The following is a 16,574-nucleotide window of genomic DNA, read 5'->3' as shown; positions in this document are numbered from 1 at the left end:
ATGCACACAGTCAGCCAAGCAATCTCCATGCATGCTGCCAGTCAAGCACCACCCACACACTCCACCAGCCAAGCGCCATCCCCACACACCGCCAGCCAAGCGCCATCCCCACACACCACCAGCCAAGTGCCATCCATGCACACTGACAGCCAAGCGCCATCCATGTACACCTCCAGCCAAATGCTATCAATGCACACAGTCAGCCAAGCAATATCCATGCACGCTGCCAGTCAAGCCCCACCCACGCACTCCACCAGCCAAGCGCCATCCCCGCACACCGCCAGCCAAGCAGGGCCTGACTGGGAACAGCAACAAGCCCTGGCAGATTGCTACTCAACCAGCCCTGGGAGGTGGGCAGGCGTGCTAGTAAAAAGCACCGCTCCTGCTTTTGTTACTGGGGCCCGATATTGCAGCACTGCTGCAAAATCGGCACTCAGTGACAAAACCACCCCCCCCCACAGCCAGAAAACCGGCCCCCACCCCTCCGGCCCACTGGAGAAACGCCCAGTGCCGGCTACGCCCAGTCCGGCCCTGCAGCCAAGCACCATCCATCCACAGAGCCAGTCAAGCACCAGTCCACGTACACTGCCAGACAAGCGTCACTCTATGCATACCACCAGACAAGCACCAATCCACATACACAGTTATCAAGCGTGAGTCGACCCACACCATAAGCCAAGTGCAGGTTCACACACACCAGCAGCAAAATGCCAGCCAAAGGTCAGTACACGCAGACCGTCAACCAAACTCCAGTTTAAACACACACACAAACTCTCCCTGGTTTCTAGTGGTTTTCTGCCCCCACTTGGGTGCAGATGAGAATAGAAATATCACTGAAACAGCCAAAATATGTGCCTAAAAAAGGGAGGGACCATTGCCTACAGAGCTTCTCACTGGCATGCTGATAAACATATCTCTGGTGCATAGTGGGCTTTCTGCCCCCCCCCCCATGGGGCAGATAAGGGGCTATTGCCCCGATCTGCCTTCTGGGGGCACAGAGAGCCTTTTTTGGCAGTGGGGGCATGAGCATATCTATTCTCAGCAGCCCCCACCCCTACGTATAAAAAACTAATCGCTGTTGCCTAGTGGGCTTTCTGCCTCCCTGGGTGGCAGATTAGGGACTATTCTCCCCATCTGCCTAGGGGATGCAGAAATGCTGTGGCAATTTGTCTTTGGGGAGTGGTGGCATTGGCATACCCATTTTGGGCAGCCCCCACCTCTACCTATAAAACAATCAACCCCTGGCATCTAGTGGGCTTTCTGCCCACCCCCCATCCAAGGGGGCAGATCAGGGGCTATTTGTGGAATTTTGCAGGAGGGGTGGGGGCATTGGCGTGCCCATCTCAGGCAGCCCCCACCCCTAAATACAAAGCAGTGTGATGGATGAAAAAGTGTGTGTGTGTGTGTGTGTGTGAGAGAGAGAGAGAGAGAGAGAGAGAGAGAGAGAGAGAGAGATATGCAGTTTATGGTTTTCAATAATCTGGCAGCTTCGACTAGCACTGCACGTCCTTTTAAGAGATTTCTTGTGATCATGATCCACTTAGCTGGTTGATGCACAGGGTAGACCATTCAGTGATATTTTGTGTAAAGTTTGTGGTCCTGAGCAGGTACAGGCTGGAGGGAGTAATGGTGGAGAGATGTGCTGGGATGGACTTTGTTTTTATCATCCCGAATCTGAATGCCATTCTGAAATGTAAAGAAGCGCTTGTACTATGTAGCATGTTGGGACCAGCAGCGGTTAACTTATTTAAAGTCGCCCGTTAGCCAGGAGCATATGGCAGATCTCTTCAGTTATTCCATGCCTGTTCAGTGGGTGATTTGGAGGTTTATTGCTGTGGACCGGTACAGTACCAGGTAATGGGCATGACCTGTAGCAGTTTTGTCTTATGTGAGCACTATAAGGGAATTCTTATGCAGCCTGTATGAACTACAGGTGATTATGAGACTGAAGAGTGTTATGGTACTACTATTAGGGTGAGCAGGAGGGTTATATAATGTATTGTAATGTAACTGTATTATATATCACTTTCTACCCCTAGTGAGGCTTTACCTCCGGTAGCACGCCGTTCGGAACCCAGGGTTACTGTATTCTTTTTCAATAGTAATTATTGGTTGATTAGTCTTGTATTCTTAATGAAACCAGTTGATTAATTTAATCAAGTTTGTATGCGGAAGGTGGGCCTGGTCTTGCCAAGCAGCAAGATGGCCTCTCGTTGAGAGGGCTCTGCCGGCTGAGACATTTTTCCAAACATAATCCTACTGTATCGATACCGGGAGCCAACAACACTGGCTGACTACACCGATTGAAAGCCCAAATGGCATGGGGTCCAGTCAATATTAATCACCGGACCCTGGGTAGCCACTGCATGAGAGAAGGGAGGAGCACTGCGGTGAGGCGCCAAACAGAGCGAGCTGTGATCAGACAAGACGGGAGGCTAAATTGGGCAGAGAGACACGCATGGCCAGCCGAAGATACCACTCACCTGTCAATGCTAGCTGCTGCTCTTGCTTGGTGTGGCGAGCACCGTTGCGGCCGTCCCTGGAAACCCGGATGTGAACCCTGACACGAGCGGCGCAGCCAAACGGGAGCGAGCGACCTATGAAGGAGAATTGTGCTAAGCGGTGAATTTGATTGCACCAACATCCATCGGCCTCGCCCCATTACTGCTCGGTGTAATATCCAGACCCCGGCAGTGAAAGAGCGGACCAGACGCTGAAGTATCCTGGTGAGCGGACGCGGTCCACATGACTGTGAGGCCGGAGCTCGCTGGTTGAGAAGCCAGAGGTAGGAGCGTTACTCCGCGGTGGGAGTGCGAGACCATCAGGCCTGCTGGTTCTATCAGGGGGGCCGCTACTGATTGGCAAGTACACCGTACGACCTGGGAGAGCTCCGGCTGTAAATAATATGCCTTCACCAAACTATAAGATCTGGGACAGCGGGGCCACCGGACGCCGCCCGCCTGACTCCGGCCCAGGGGTACCCCTGCATCACACATTATACTGCTGACCAGGCTGAAACAGATCCCTTAGAAGTGTCGCTGAAGAGGAAGCTGGTGGGTGCTGAATTTGAACATAACCAGGTGGGGATCAGGATGTGATTACACACATTTCCCTCGGTGGAACCCTGCCGGCATCAAGCGGCCATTTTGCACTCAAGCGGAAGCCTAAGATGTAACAGGCCTACCATCTGGGGTTATACCAGGACACTATCACCTTCCACCTACTCTACCCTGTTACATCTTAGGCTTCCTCTTGAGTACAAAATGGCCGCTTGATGCCAGCAGGGCTCCACCGAGGGAAATGTGTGTACTCTCTATCACCGACTGACTCTCTCACTGACTGACTGACTAACTCTCACTGACTCTCTGACTGACTAACTGACTCTCTCACTGACTGACTGACTCATTAACTGACTGACTGACTCTCTCACTGACTGACTGACTCACTCTCTCTCTTTCACTGACTGACTGACTCTCACTCTCTATCTCACTGACTGATTGACTCTCACTGACTGACTATCTCAATGTCTCTCACTGACCGACTGACTGACTGACTCTGTCACTGTTTCACTGATGTACTAACTCTCACTGACTCTCTAACTGATTGACTGACTGACTAACTCTCTCACTGACTGACTGACTCTCTCACTGACTGACTGACTGATTCTCACTCTCTCTCTCACTGATTGACTAACTCTCTCACTGACTGGCTGATTAACTCTCTCACTGACTGACTGACTGGCTCACTGACTAACTGACTGACTCACTGACTAACTGACTCTCTTACTCTCTCACTAACTGACTGACTAACTGACTCTCTCTCACTGACTGACTGACTCTCACTCTCTCTCACTGACTGACTCACTCACTAACTGACTAACTCTCACTGACTCTCTGACTGACTTTTTCACTGACTGACTGATGTTCTCACTGACTGACTTTCTTACTCTATTCGTGTCTACAGCCCCCTTCGCCGGGTAGAGTAGGTGGAAGGTGATAGTGTCCTGGTATAACCCCAGATGTTAGGCCTGTTACATCTTAGGCTTCCGCTTGAGTACAAAATGGCCGCTTGATGCCGGCAGGGCTCCGCCGAGGGAAATGTGTGTACTCTCTCTCACTGACTGACTCTCTCACTGACTGACTGACTAACTCTCACTGACTCTCTGACTGACTAACTGACTCTCTCACTGACTGACTGACTCATTAACTGACTGACTGACTCTCTCACTGACTGACTGACTGACTCTCTCTCTTTCACTGACTGACTGACTCTCACTCTCTCTCTCACTGACTGATTGACTCTCACTGACTGACTATCTCAATGTCTCTCACTGACTGACTGACTGACTGACTCTGTCACGGTTTCACTGACGGACTAACTCTCACTGACTCTCTAACTGATTGACTGACTGACTAACTCTCTCACTGACTGACTGACTCTCTCACTGACTGACTGACTGGTTCTCACTCTCTCTCTCACTGACTGGCTGATTAACTCTCTCACTGACTGACTGACTGACTCACTGACTAACTGACTGACTCACTGACTAACTGACTCTCTTACTCTCTCACTAACTGACTGACTAACTGACTCTCTCTCTCACTGACTGACTGACTCTCTCACTGACTGACTGACCCTCTCTCACTCTCTCTCTCACTGACTGACTCTCTCACTGACTGACTGACCCTCTCACTGACTGCCTGATTGACTCACACTCTCTCTCTCACTGACTGACTGACTCTCTCACTGACTGACTGACTGACTCTCCCTCTGACTGACTGACTCACTCACTGACTAACTGACTCACTCACTGACTGCCTGACTCTCTCACTATCTCACTAACTGACTGACTAACTGACTGACTCTCTTTTTCACTGACTGACTGACTATCTCACTGACTGACTGTCTGACTCTATCACTGACTGACTGACACTCAATCTCTCTCTCACCGACTGACTCTCCCACTGATTGAATCTCTCACTATCTCACTAACTGACTGACTAACTGACTGACTCTCTCTCACTGACTGACTGACTCACTCACTGACTGACTGACTCTCTCACTGACTGACTGACTCTGACTCTCTCTCTCACTGACTGACTCTCTCACTGATTAACTCTTTGACTCAGTCAGTCAGTCAGTCAGTGAGAAAGAGAGTCAGTCAGTTAGGGAGATAGTGAGATAGTCAGTTAGTCAGTGAGTGAGTCAGCTACATGAACGAGAGGCTCCCTCGGTGGTGCGGGGGGCATTTCTTCTTGAAGCAAGAGGACTCACCTGGCAAAACGCTGCGGTCTTTTCACGGGACGCCCACGCTGTGTGTCTCCCTCGCCGCCACTCACCTTCGTTGGCCGCAGTTGGGGGAGACTACAGCTCCCGTCATCCTCTGCTCCTGGCTTCCGCCTTCCGCATTCCTTCCTGTCACCAGCGCGCCCGGAGGCGCTACATAAACGAGAGGCTCCCTCCGCGTCGCGGGACGCGCCGGGCTAAGCCCGGGCAAAGGGCGGGCCCTCTGTGGCCCTCAGAGGACCGAGTGAGGCCGGGACGGGCCACTTTACTAAGGTGTCAGGTATTCATCTTAGATTAGCAGGACCTGGTAAACTGTACTGTCCCACGAACTGAGGTGTCATTTTGCAGGATAAGAAAGTGCTTGATGTTTTTTAATTGTATTATTTTGGCTAACTCTTATTTTGTGTAGGCGTCATCACAGCCTGGTATTGTTTAATTACATTTTTAACATATCCCGAGGTATCCATGAACATGTCGAAATCCACGTTAGGAAACAAATCTTCCACTGCTACAACACTAGATAATTATTTAGTAAAAGTCGTTACTAAAATAAATAGTGAAAGACGCAAATCACTAGGCCAGGGCTCCACTCCCACCACCATTTCCCCTTTACTGATCAGTACACCCACTACATTATCTCCGCCATTTCATGGTGCGAGTTGCAGTATTGAAAATCACGGCCCGGCAACTCTGGTAGATCTAACTCCTCTTTCTTCCGATTTAGAGTTGATCGAAGCTAATATGGACGTCCCAAAAGACATTAATGAGACTCCATTAGAGGAGTCTTTGGTTCCGGTAATCCAGAGAGTCCTGAGACCCCGTAAACACATACAATCTAAACGGGGAGGTGGTCGAAGTAGTCATAAAAAAATAGGCCCTGTGCCCATAACTGGGGATACCTTGAGGGAAGTTCCACCAAATAACCCCAAAACAATAATAGATCCTGACCAATTAGACTGTCTGGTTGGCATTATGGAGGCTGAAATTCTTAAGATAGTCGAACCCCTAGTAACTAAAATTGGTGAACTATCGGCAGAAATTGAAAGTCTACGAAACCTTCTGGGTCCTCGCAGTGATTCATCTGTAAAAGCTAGTACTGCAGCTGGGGGTACTTGCGGAACCATTGAGTCACACAAGTCCCCCAAGGAAGCATCAAATCCAGCCGAATCCCCAGATGTTGTACCCATGACAGTAGTAAATAAAACCACACCTTTAGACATTTGCCCAAAGAGCAAGAGGGAAACCAGGATTACGCGCACGGTGGGTGCTCAACCAGATTTACCCCCTGAGTGTGCCCTTTTTGTGGCAGTGTTGACTAATGTCCCACCCCTATTGGACGGTGACTTGATAAATAAATCAGAATCCCACGAATCTGTTTCGTGGTTAAATAAACAGTGTGGGTTCCCTGTACAATTATCACATCAGATATTAACTACCAGGAGAGTCTCATGGATAGGGCACTCACGTAAGAACACTAAGGGGGACTGTGTCATAATAAACTTCAGTAATCCATTCTTAGTTAATAATGCTCTATTAAGAGCTTCCTTGCTCCCACATACTGACCAGGGTATTACTCTCCACCCACTGGGATATTTTTATAGGTATCAAACAAAGCAATCTATTAATGATCCCTCTAGGGGCAGAGTATTCAGCACTGAAGGGCAGTTTCTCCATGGTGTTGCTACATTTAATCGTTTTCAACCTCTGAGTGACTTAGACTCAAATGATTGACTTGATTTTGATTGGGATCCTCCTATATCCATTACGGAAGCTCCCATTCTGACCATGGAGGAGGACCAGGGGATAAATGAAATCCAATTATGTACGGGGGCTGAGGGCACCCTAAATGTTATGACTATAGAGAGGAATGTTAATGATGGAAATATGGATAGCTCAGTTGGAGTGCCATCCCAGCTTTTAGGTACGAGGGTCCTTAGCTGGAATATAGCCGGGCTTAACAGTAAAGCACAAGATCCCCTGTGGAGGGACTGCTTATTAGGCTGTGAAATTATTGGGCTACAAGACCTGGGACACGGAAAATACCTTTTTGTTGGATGGGTATTCTGCTTTCTAGTCAGCTGCGGAGGCCTCTTGTAGGGGGAGGGCAAAAGGCGGACTCTTAACCCTCATCTCATTGAAACTTGAGGGTACCTATAGTAAAGTGGAGACAGGTTCGCCTTATTGCCTCGCAGTGGAAATTCAAACTAACTCAAACGGGAACTGGCTTATTGTCAATTTTTATAATTCTTTTGCCAAGAGTACGCCAAATGAACATTTAGTCAGTCTATATGATTTCTTGGAAACGTATAATGATAATAATAAGAATCCCTATTCGGTTATAGTGCTTGGTGATTTTAATGTTCATCGTTGTTTAAGCAATTGTTTTGTGTGGGACAGTTTAGGTCCATCAAACCAAGAAAATACTCATTTTGAACATACCCCACAGGGCATGTACCTAGAGGAGCTCCTCGCTCAAAATGCTTTGGTCTATCCCGCTAATCATACAGTTGATATCCCAACATACAAAGGAAGTGGCTTGGGCTCCACTATTGATTATATTTTTGTAAGTACAATTCTAGTAGACAGTGTGAGTCAGTACAAGGTCAATTGGTCTACTTATGGTGATCATAATCCTGTCCAGGTGACCTTGTCCGACGACTTAAGGAAAAGAGAATTTGACACTCTCGCTGCTGGAATTTTGGATGTAAGGCCCACTGACCAAACACGTCGTCTGAAATGGTGCTGAGTGGTACCAAAGGACTTCAATGAAAATTTGTTGGGAAAGGTTGGGGATGAAATGTCTACCTGTTTGGAAGACGGGATCACTGGCGATGAGGTCCTGGCAGCCTATGGCAAAAAAAATTCCCAGGTCAATAGTGACCTTAAAAAAGTATGGAAGGGGCAACCCATGAATGGGGAGAAATGGTTTGATCACAATTGCTCAATAGCCCAACGGGAGTTAATGAGAGCATTGAAAGCTGTGCCATCTGACAAAGCGGAAATCGCTGTACTTAGGAAAGCTTATAAAAAGGCTCAGAGTAAGCGTAAAAATGAAATCAGGGAGGAAGCATGGAATTAACTTTTATCTATAGATGTAATTGAAAATAGTGCCAAATTTTGGTCCGTGGTCAATAAGCCTTTTTTTCATGGCAAAAGTAATAATGAGCTTGACTGCGGTATTCAAGAAAAAAAATGGTTTAGTCATTTTAAACATGTGTATGATGGAGATGGGATAAGGGTGGACCCTACTCTAAACTTGGAGAATTATACTTTGTCCTTTACAGAACTAGAAGTTACACATGCCATCATGCAAATGACAAGTAATAAGGCTCCGGGACCCGATGGAGTCCCGGCAGACCTTTTCAAATCAGACATAAAAACTTGGTCCAAAATTTTATTTAATGTCTTTGTTAATGCCTGTCAATTGGGTCTTCCTCCCACTCGGGCGAAATCGGTTATAATACCCATATATAAAAAAGGCGACAGAGGTGACCCGAGTTGCTATCGCCCAATATTCCTAATAGATTCTTCTGTGAAAGTACTGGGTAGGGTGGTCCTTGCACAACTGACTGGTTGGTTAGAGGAATCAGGAACACTCTCCATGGCTCAGTACGGATTCAGAAAAGGGATGGGTACCATAGACCAATGTCTGAACCTGCAACTATTAATAGGCAAATACACGGTGGCCAAGAAGGGAGTCTTATTGGTAGCCTTTATGGACCTGTCATCGGCCTTTGACCGTGTAAATAGGTCAAAACTGTGGTCCTTGCTCCTATCCTATGGAGTAGACAAAAACATTGTCTACTTCTTAGCTGATTTACATAGGGATTTATCGGCCAAGGTCCGGTATGACCAATTGGGCAACTGTACAGAAGACATACCCATATCTAATGGAGTTAGACAGGGGTGCATTTTGGCACCCCTGCTCTTTACCCTATATATAAATAAATTAGATAATGCCTTAATCACCTCATGTAATGATATTCCGCGTGCAGGGAAATGCCTAATTACCGCACTTTTATACGCGGATGATGCCGCCTTACTTGCAAGAACGGGGGTGGGCCTTCAGCTATTGTTAGATTCATTTGCGGGTTTTATGAAGGCATTGGACCTTACTGTCAATTTCTCAAAATCGCATGTAATGGCCATTGGACCAAAATCCTCAAAGATTAAAACCTTTAAATGTGGGGGCCATCCATTATCCAGGGTATCATCATTCCCTTACTGGGGCGTTCTTTTCGATGATCAAGGTTCCTGGGTAACCCAAATAACAGCAAAAAAGTTTGTTTTATCTAGAGCGACTGTGGCTGTTTTAGGTTTTGCTAGGAAGTTAGGCGCCAGGCCAATGAAGGCCCTTATTCAAGTATATAGAGCCAAATGCTTCTCTCTAGCAATGTATGGAGCCGAGGTATGGGGCATTAAAAATGTTAAAAGTATACAGATTGTTGAGGATAGGTTTTTAAAAAACCTCCTATCAGTTCCGATTTCAACTGCTAATTATAATACCCATCAGGAGCTTGGAATTGGTTTTGTAGAAGACTCTATTGCTGTGGCCCCATTATTGAAATGGATCAGCATTTGGTTAAACCCGGACCTACAGCTCAATCGTACGATCATGAAAGATTGTATGTCACTAGATTATGGGTTATGCATACCCTGGTTGAAATACATTCAGAAACTGGCAATAAAGTTGGGCCGACCTGAATTATACCAGTCACCAGAAGCTCTAGTAAAGGGAGACATAAAATGGTGTAAGGAAACTTTTATGCACATAGCTACTATGGATCGGGAAGGGAATGAGCTGGCAAAGGTAACTGTCAGGGCTCACCAGCTATGTAAAACAACACCATCCATGGAACCATACCTAGGATATGTCACAAATGCTAATCACCGTTTTTTATTGACTAGATTTAGATTAAATCAATTACATCTACTGTTTGGAGAAAAGAAAGGTTGGAAAATGGTAGAGGATCTCGGCCCTTGTTCCTGTGATAATTTTTCACCACAGGATGTCACTCACTTTCTTTTCTTCTGTGAGCACTTTATTGATATCAGGAAACGCTTCTTACTCCCTATTTTAAAAAACAAAGGCTTTGTGCAGGTGAGACCTGCTCTTCTCCACCTTCAAATGTTAACTGATGTTTGGGAAACTTTTAACATTGCGAATTTTTTATCTGTTGTTATTAGATTTCTGAGGAATTGAATTGTGTCCTCTTTTAAATGCTTTTAAAATGAAATTGTTCCTCTTTTTTAAATTGTATATTTAGCTGTTTTTATATGTTTTTAGCTGCTATTGATTATTCAAAATGAAACCTGTATCTTTTAAGTGTTTTTTATTCATTATATTGTAGCATGCTTTTATGGTTTGCACTTAAACCGAATAAAGACTTTTGACTGACTGAGTCAGTTAGTCAGTGAGTCAGTCAGTCAGTCAGTGGGAGAGTCAGTCAGTCAGTGAGAGAGTCAGTCAGTCAGTGAGAGAGAGAGTGAGAGTCAATCAGTCAGTCAGTGAGATAGGTAGTCAGTCAGTCAGTGAGAGAGTCAGTCACTCAGTGAGAGAGAGTCAGTTAGTCAGTCAGTTAGTGAGAGAGTAAGAGAGTCAGTTAGTCAGTGAGTCAGTCAGTGAGAGAATTAGTCAGCCAGTCAGTGAGAGAGTTAGTCAATCAGTGAGAGAGAGAGTGAGAATCAGTAAGTCAGTCGGTGAGAGAGTCAGTCAGTCAGTGAGAGAGTTAGTCAGTCAGTCAGTCAGTGAGAGAGTCAATCAGTCAATGAGAGAGTCAGTCAGTGAGAGAGAGTGAGAGAGTCAGTCAGTCAGTCAGTGAGAGAGTCAATCAGTCAGTGAGAGAGAGAGTGAGGGTCAGTCAGTCAGTGAAAGAGAGAGAGTGAGTGAGTCAGTCAGTCAGTGAGAGAGAGTCAGTCAGTCAGTTAATGAGTCAGTCAGTCAGTGAGAGAGTCAGTCAGTCAGAGAGTCAGTGAGAGTTAGTCAGTCAGTCAGTGAGAGAGTCAGTCAGTGAGAGAGAGTACACACATTTCCCTCGGTGGAGCCCTGCCGGCATCAAGCGGCCATTTTGTACTCAAACGGAAGCCTAAGATGTAACAGCCTAACATCTGGGGTTATACCAGGACACTATCACCTTCCACCTACTCTACCCGGCGAAGGGGGCTGTAGACACGAATAGAGTCAGAAAGTCAGTCAGTGAGAACGTCAGTCAGTCAGTGAAAGAGTCAGTCAGAGAGCCAGTGAGAGTTACTCAGTGAGTGAGTGAGTTAGTCAGTGAGAGAGAGTGAGAGTCAGTCAGTCAGAGAGAGAGAGTGAGTCAGTCAGGCAGTCAGTCAGTGTGAGAGAGTCAGTCAGTCAGTGAGAGAGTCAGTCAGTAAGTCAGTGAGACAGTCAGTCAGTCAGAGAGAGAGAGTGAGAGTGTCAGTCAGTCAGCCAAAGAGTCAGTGAGAGAGTCAGCCAGTCAGTCAGTGAGAGAGGTAGTCAGCTAGTAAGTGAGAGAGTCGGAAAGTCAGAGAGAGTGAGTGAGTGAGTCAGTCAGTCAGTGTGAGAGAGTCAGTCAGTCAGTGAGAGAGTCAGTGAGTCAGTCAGTCAGTCATTTCCCTCGGCAGAGCCCTGCTGGCATCAATTGGCCATTTTGTGCGGAAGCCTAAGATGTAACAGGCCTACCATCTGGGGTTATACCAGGACACTATCACCTTCCACCTACTCTACCCGGTGAAGGGGGCTTTAGACACGAATAGAGTCAGAAAGTCAGTGAGTGAGAAAGTCAGTCAGTCAGTGAGAGAGACAGTCAGAGAGTCAGTGAGAGTTAGTCAGTCAGTGAGAGAGTCAGTCAGTGATAGAGAGTGAGAGTCAGTCAGTCAGAGAGAGAGAGTGAGTCAGTCAGTCAGTGTGAGAGAGTCAGTCAGTCAGTGAGAGAGTCAGTCAGTCAGTAAGTCAGTGAGACAGTCAGTCAGTCAGAGAGAGAGAGAGAGAGTGAGAGCGTCAGTCAGTCAGCCAAAGAGTCAGTGAGAGTCAGTCAGTCAGTCTGTGAGAGAGGTAATCAGCTAGTAAGTGAGAGAGGCAGTCAGTCAGAGAGAGAGAGTGAGTCAGTCAGTCAGTCAGTAAGTCAGTGAGTCAGTCAGTCAGAGTGAGAGAAAGAGCGTCAGTCAGTCAGCCAGAGAGTCAGTGAGAGAGTCAGTCAGTCAGTGAGAGAGTCAGAGTCAGTCAGTGAGAGAGAGAGTCAGTCAGTCAGTGAGAGTCAGTCAATCAGTGAGAGAGAGAGTGAGAGTCAGTCAGTCAGTGAGAGAGGTAGTCAGTCAGTGAGAGAGTCAGTCAGTGAGAGAGTCAGTCAGTGAGAGAGAGAGTCAGTGAGAGAGAGAGAGTCAGAGAGTCAGTCAGTGAGAGAGAGAGTCAGAAAGTCAGTCAGTGAGAAAGTCAGTCAGTCAGTGAGAGAGTCAGTTGGAGAGTCAGTGAGAGTTAGTCAGTCAGTCAGAGAGTCAGTCGTGAGAGAGAGTGAGTGAGAGTCAGTCAGTCAGAGAGTGAGAGTCAGTCAGTCAGTGAGACAGTCAGTCAGTCAGAGAGAGAGAGAGAGAGAGAGAGAGAGAGCATCAGTCAGCCAAAGAGTCAGTCAGTCACTGAGAGAGTGAGAGTCAGTCAGTGAGAGAGAGAGTCAGTCAGTCAATCAGTCTGTGAGAGAGTGAGAGAGTCAGTTAGTCAGTGTGTGAGTCAGTCAGTCAGTGAGAGAGTCAGTCAGTGAGAGAGAGAGTGAGAGTCAGTCAGTGAGAGAGGTAATCAGTCAGTGAGAGAGTCAGTCAGTGAGAGAGAGAGTCAGAGAGTCAGTCAGTGAGAGAGAGTGAGAGTCAGTCAATCAGGGAGAGAGTCAGTCAGTCAGTGAGCGAGCGAGTCAGTCAGTCAGTGAGAGAGAGAGTCACTCAGTTAGTCAGCCAGTTAGTGAGATAGTGAGAGAGTCAATCAGTGGGAGAGTCAGTCAGTGAGAGAGAGAGTGAGTGTCAGTCAGTCAGTGAGAGAGTCTGTCAGTCAGTCAGTGAGATACTCAGTCAGTCAGTGAGAAAGAGAGTCAGTCAGTTAGTGAGATAGTGAGAGAGTCAGGCAGTCAGTGAGAGAGTCAGTTAGTCAGTGAGTGAGTCAGTCAGTCAGTCAGTGGGAGAGTCAGTCAGTCAGTCAGTGAGAGAGAGAGTGAGAGTCAATCAGTCAGTCAGTGAGAGAGGTAGTCAGTCAGTCAGTGAGAGAGTCAGTCAGTCGGTCAGTGAGAGAGAGAGTGAGAGAGGGTCAGTCAGTCAGTCAGTGAGAGAGTCAGTTAGTCAGTGAGAGAGAGAGTCAGTTAGTCAGTTAGATAGTCAGTGAGAGAGTTAGTCAGCCAGTCAGTGAGAGAGTTAGTCAATCAGTGAGAAAGAGAGTGAGAATCAGTCAGTCAGTCAGTGAGAGAGTCAGTCAGTCAGTGAGAGAGTTAGTCAGTCAGTCAGTGAGAGAGTCAGTCAGTGAAAGAGTCAGTCAGTGAGAGAGAGTGAGAGAGTCAGTCAGTCAGTCAGTTAGAGTCAGTGAGAGTTAGTCCATCAGTGAAACAGTGACAGAGTCAGTCAGTCAGTCAGTCAGTGATTGACATTGAGATAGTCAGTCAATCAGTCAGTGAGAGTCAATCAGTCAGTGAGAGAGAGAGTGAGAGTCAGTCAGTCAGTGAAAGAGAGAGAGTGAGTCAGTCAGTCAGCCAGTGAGAGAGAGTCAGTCAGTCAGTTAATGAGTCAGTCAGTCAGTGAGAGAGTCAGTCAGTCAGTCAGAGAATCAGTGAGAGTTAGTCACTCAGTCAGTCAGAGAGTCAGTCAGTGATAGAAAGTACACACATTTCCCTTGGCGGAGCTCTGCCGGCATCAAGCGGCCATTTTGTACTCAAGCAGAAGCCTAAGATGTAACCGGCCTACCATCTGGGGTTATACCAGGACACTATCACCTTCCACCTACTCTACCCGGCGTAGGGGGCTGTAGACACGAATATATTTGAACTGGCACAGCCTGGCACCCCTGTAATAGTTCAGCATTTGCATTGCACGCATTGCGACCTGGCAAGCCGTGGCGGCTCTTTTCTGCAGTCATGGGGAAAACGGACACGAAGCAGTCCAAGTTGCCATTGAAAATAAGAGACTTACCAGGCACACTGACTCGGAGCCAGACCTAGACACTGAAAATAGGGAGGGAGCAGCTGCGAAAGGTGACGACCTCCGGTCCACCCTCCTGGAGGTAAAATCAAGCTTAAAACAAGCATTGGCATAGCCAATAGGTCTCGCCTTTGGGACCTTATAAGTGTTTATCCAGAGATATTGACTTTGCCTATGCCTTTAAGCTGTGCCGTACAGAAGTCTGCAGCATGCTGAAAAGTTATAATAAAGAAGTGTCAGAAGCATTTTTGTTACCTTATTTATGACCAAGAAAGCATTATGTACAACTGAACGACCATATTAAAAAAGTATTAACAATAAATAATGTCTTGACTTTTTTTTGTCCTTTCAATGCTGGCAACTTCTATCTGCCTGTCCCAATGGTTGCTTGTTATGGTTTTTTTTGTTATGGGGCGTGGGCATAAATAACAGGAGGGTGAAGGTTGGGAAATAGAACCTGTATAACAGTCAGTGAGAGAGTCAGTTAGTCAGTCAGTCAGTGAGAGTGAGAGTGAGAGAGTTAGTCAGTCAGTGAGAGATTCAGTCAGTCAGTGAGAGAGTCAGTCAGTTAGTGAGAGAGAGAGTGAGAGAGTCAGTCAGTCAATGAGAGAGAGAGTGAGAGAGTCAATCAGTCAGTGAGAGAGTGAGAATGTCAGTCAGTCACTCAGTGAGAGAGTTAGTCAGTCAGTGAGAGAGTGAGAGAGTCAGTCAGTCAGTGAGAGAGTCAGTCAGTTAGTGAGAGAGTCAGCTAGTCAGTGAGTGAGTCAGTCAGTCAGTGAGAGTCTGTCAGTCAGTCAATGAGAGAGAGAGTGAGAGAGTCAGTCAGTCAATGAGAGAGAGAGTGAGAGAGTCAATCAGTCAGTGAGAGAGTGAGAATGTCAGTCAGTCACTCAGTGAGAGAGTTAGTCAGTCAGTGAGAGAGTGAGTGAGAGAGTCAGTCAGTCAGTGAGAGAGTCAGTCAGTCAGCAAGTCAGTGAGAGAGTCAGTCAGTCAGAGAGAGAGAGAGTGAGAGCATCAGTCAGTCAGCCAGAGAGTCAGTTAGAGAGTGGGTCAGTCAGTGAGAGAGTGAGAGTCAGCCAGTGAGAGAGATATTGAGAAAGTGAGTCAGTCAGTCAGTGAGAGAGTCATTCAGTTAGTCAGTCAGTGAGAGAGAGTGAGAGAGTCAGTCAGTGAGAGAGAGAGAGAGTCAGTCAGTGAGAGAATCAGTCAGTCAGTGAGAGAGTCAGTCAGTTAGTGAGAGAGTGAGAGAGTCAGCTAGTCAGTGAGTGAGTCAGTCAGTCAGTGAGTGTCTGTCAGTCAGTCAATGAGAGAGAGAGTGAGAGAGAGCCAGTCAGTCAGTGAGAGAGGTAGTCAGTCAGTCAATCGTTTCAATGGGATTCAATCGTAAGGTCCCAGTAGAGAGGTTGTGTCCTTTCTGGCAATCCTGAAAGGCTGGACAGCCCCCGGTGCTTGGGGGGGACGGAGGGGGTCAGGGGACATGCTTTCAACAGATGCTACGGCTGCAGAGACATGCGCTGTGCGGGTTTGCCATCACTGCAGGGGGGGCTGCACAGAAATGTTGGATGCAAAGGCTTGGTGGAGCCCATGGCGTATTGGGGGGCTTGGGGCGGGGTTTAGCTGCTTAGAAACAAGCCATATAATTTGCTTAGCTATCTGATTGCCCACTTTTGTATGTTCCCTGCAATACATTCTCCCATTGTGGGCAGCCACAGCCCTTTAAAAGAGATAACGGCAGGGGGCATAGGAAAAAGTGAAAACACAAACGCAAAGGCTTGTTAATTGATGGTCCTTTGAAGATCTGTGAAACACTTTGAATGTGTGCGAGGCATCAGTCTCAGCTCAGCTAAGCCCATGACAGCTCAAGAAGTGCGTCTGTCCTGGAATCTGAAGCTGCACAGCCCAGGCTACGCAGACGAGGGGGAGGGTGGGTGGGGGGCTGAGCGTCCGTTTTGATGGATACGGTGCATTCCTTGCCATTCTCCATTTGACGCAGCAAGCCTTGCTGGTTCAGTCCCTCATGCACCTCCCTTGTGGTAGCTCTAATCACCGCTGCCCCTCGTTGAATTCAGTTCGGCTACACCACCGTCGTGGTAGCACGGATCATCAGTGTCCCTGGTACAATCAGTTCCTCCTGC

Source organism: Triturus cristatus, chromosome 6 (genome assembly GCF_964204655.1).
Source record: "Triturus cristatus chromosome 6, aTriCri1.1, whole genome shotgun sequence".
Taxonomy (NCBI): Eukaryota; Metazoa; Chordata; class Amphibia; order Caudata; family Salamandridae; genus Triturus; species Triturus cristatus.
The sequence above is the reverse complement of the archived record's forward strand: the minus strand, read 5'-3'. Positions refer to the sequence as shown.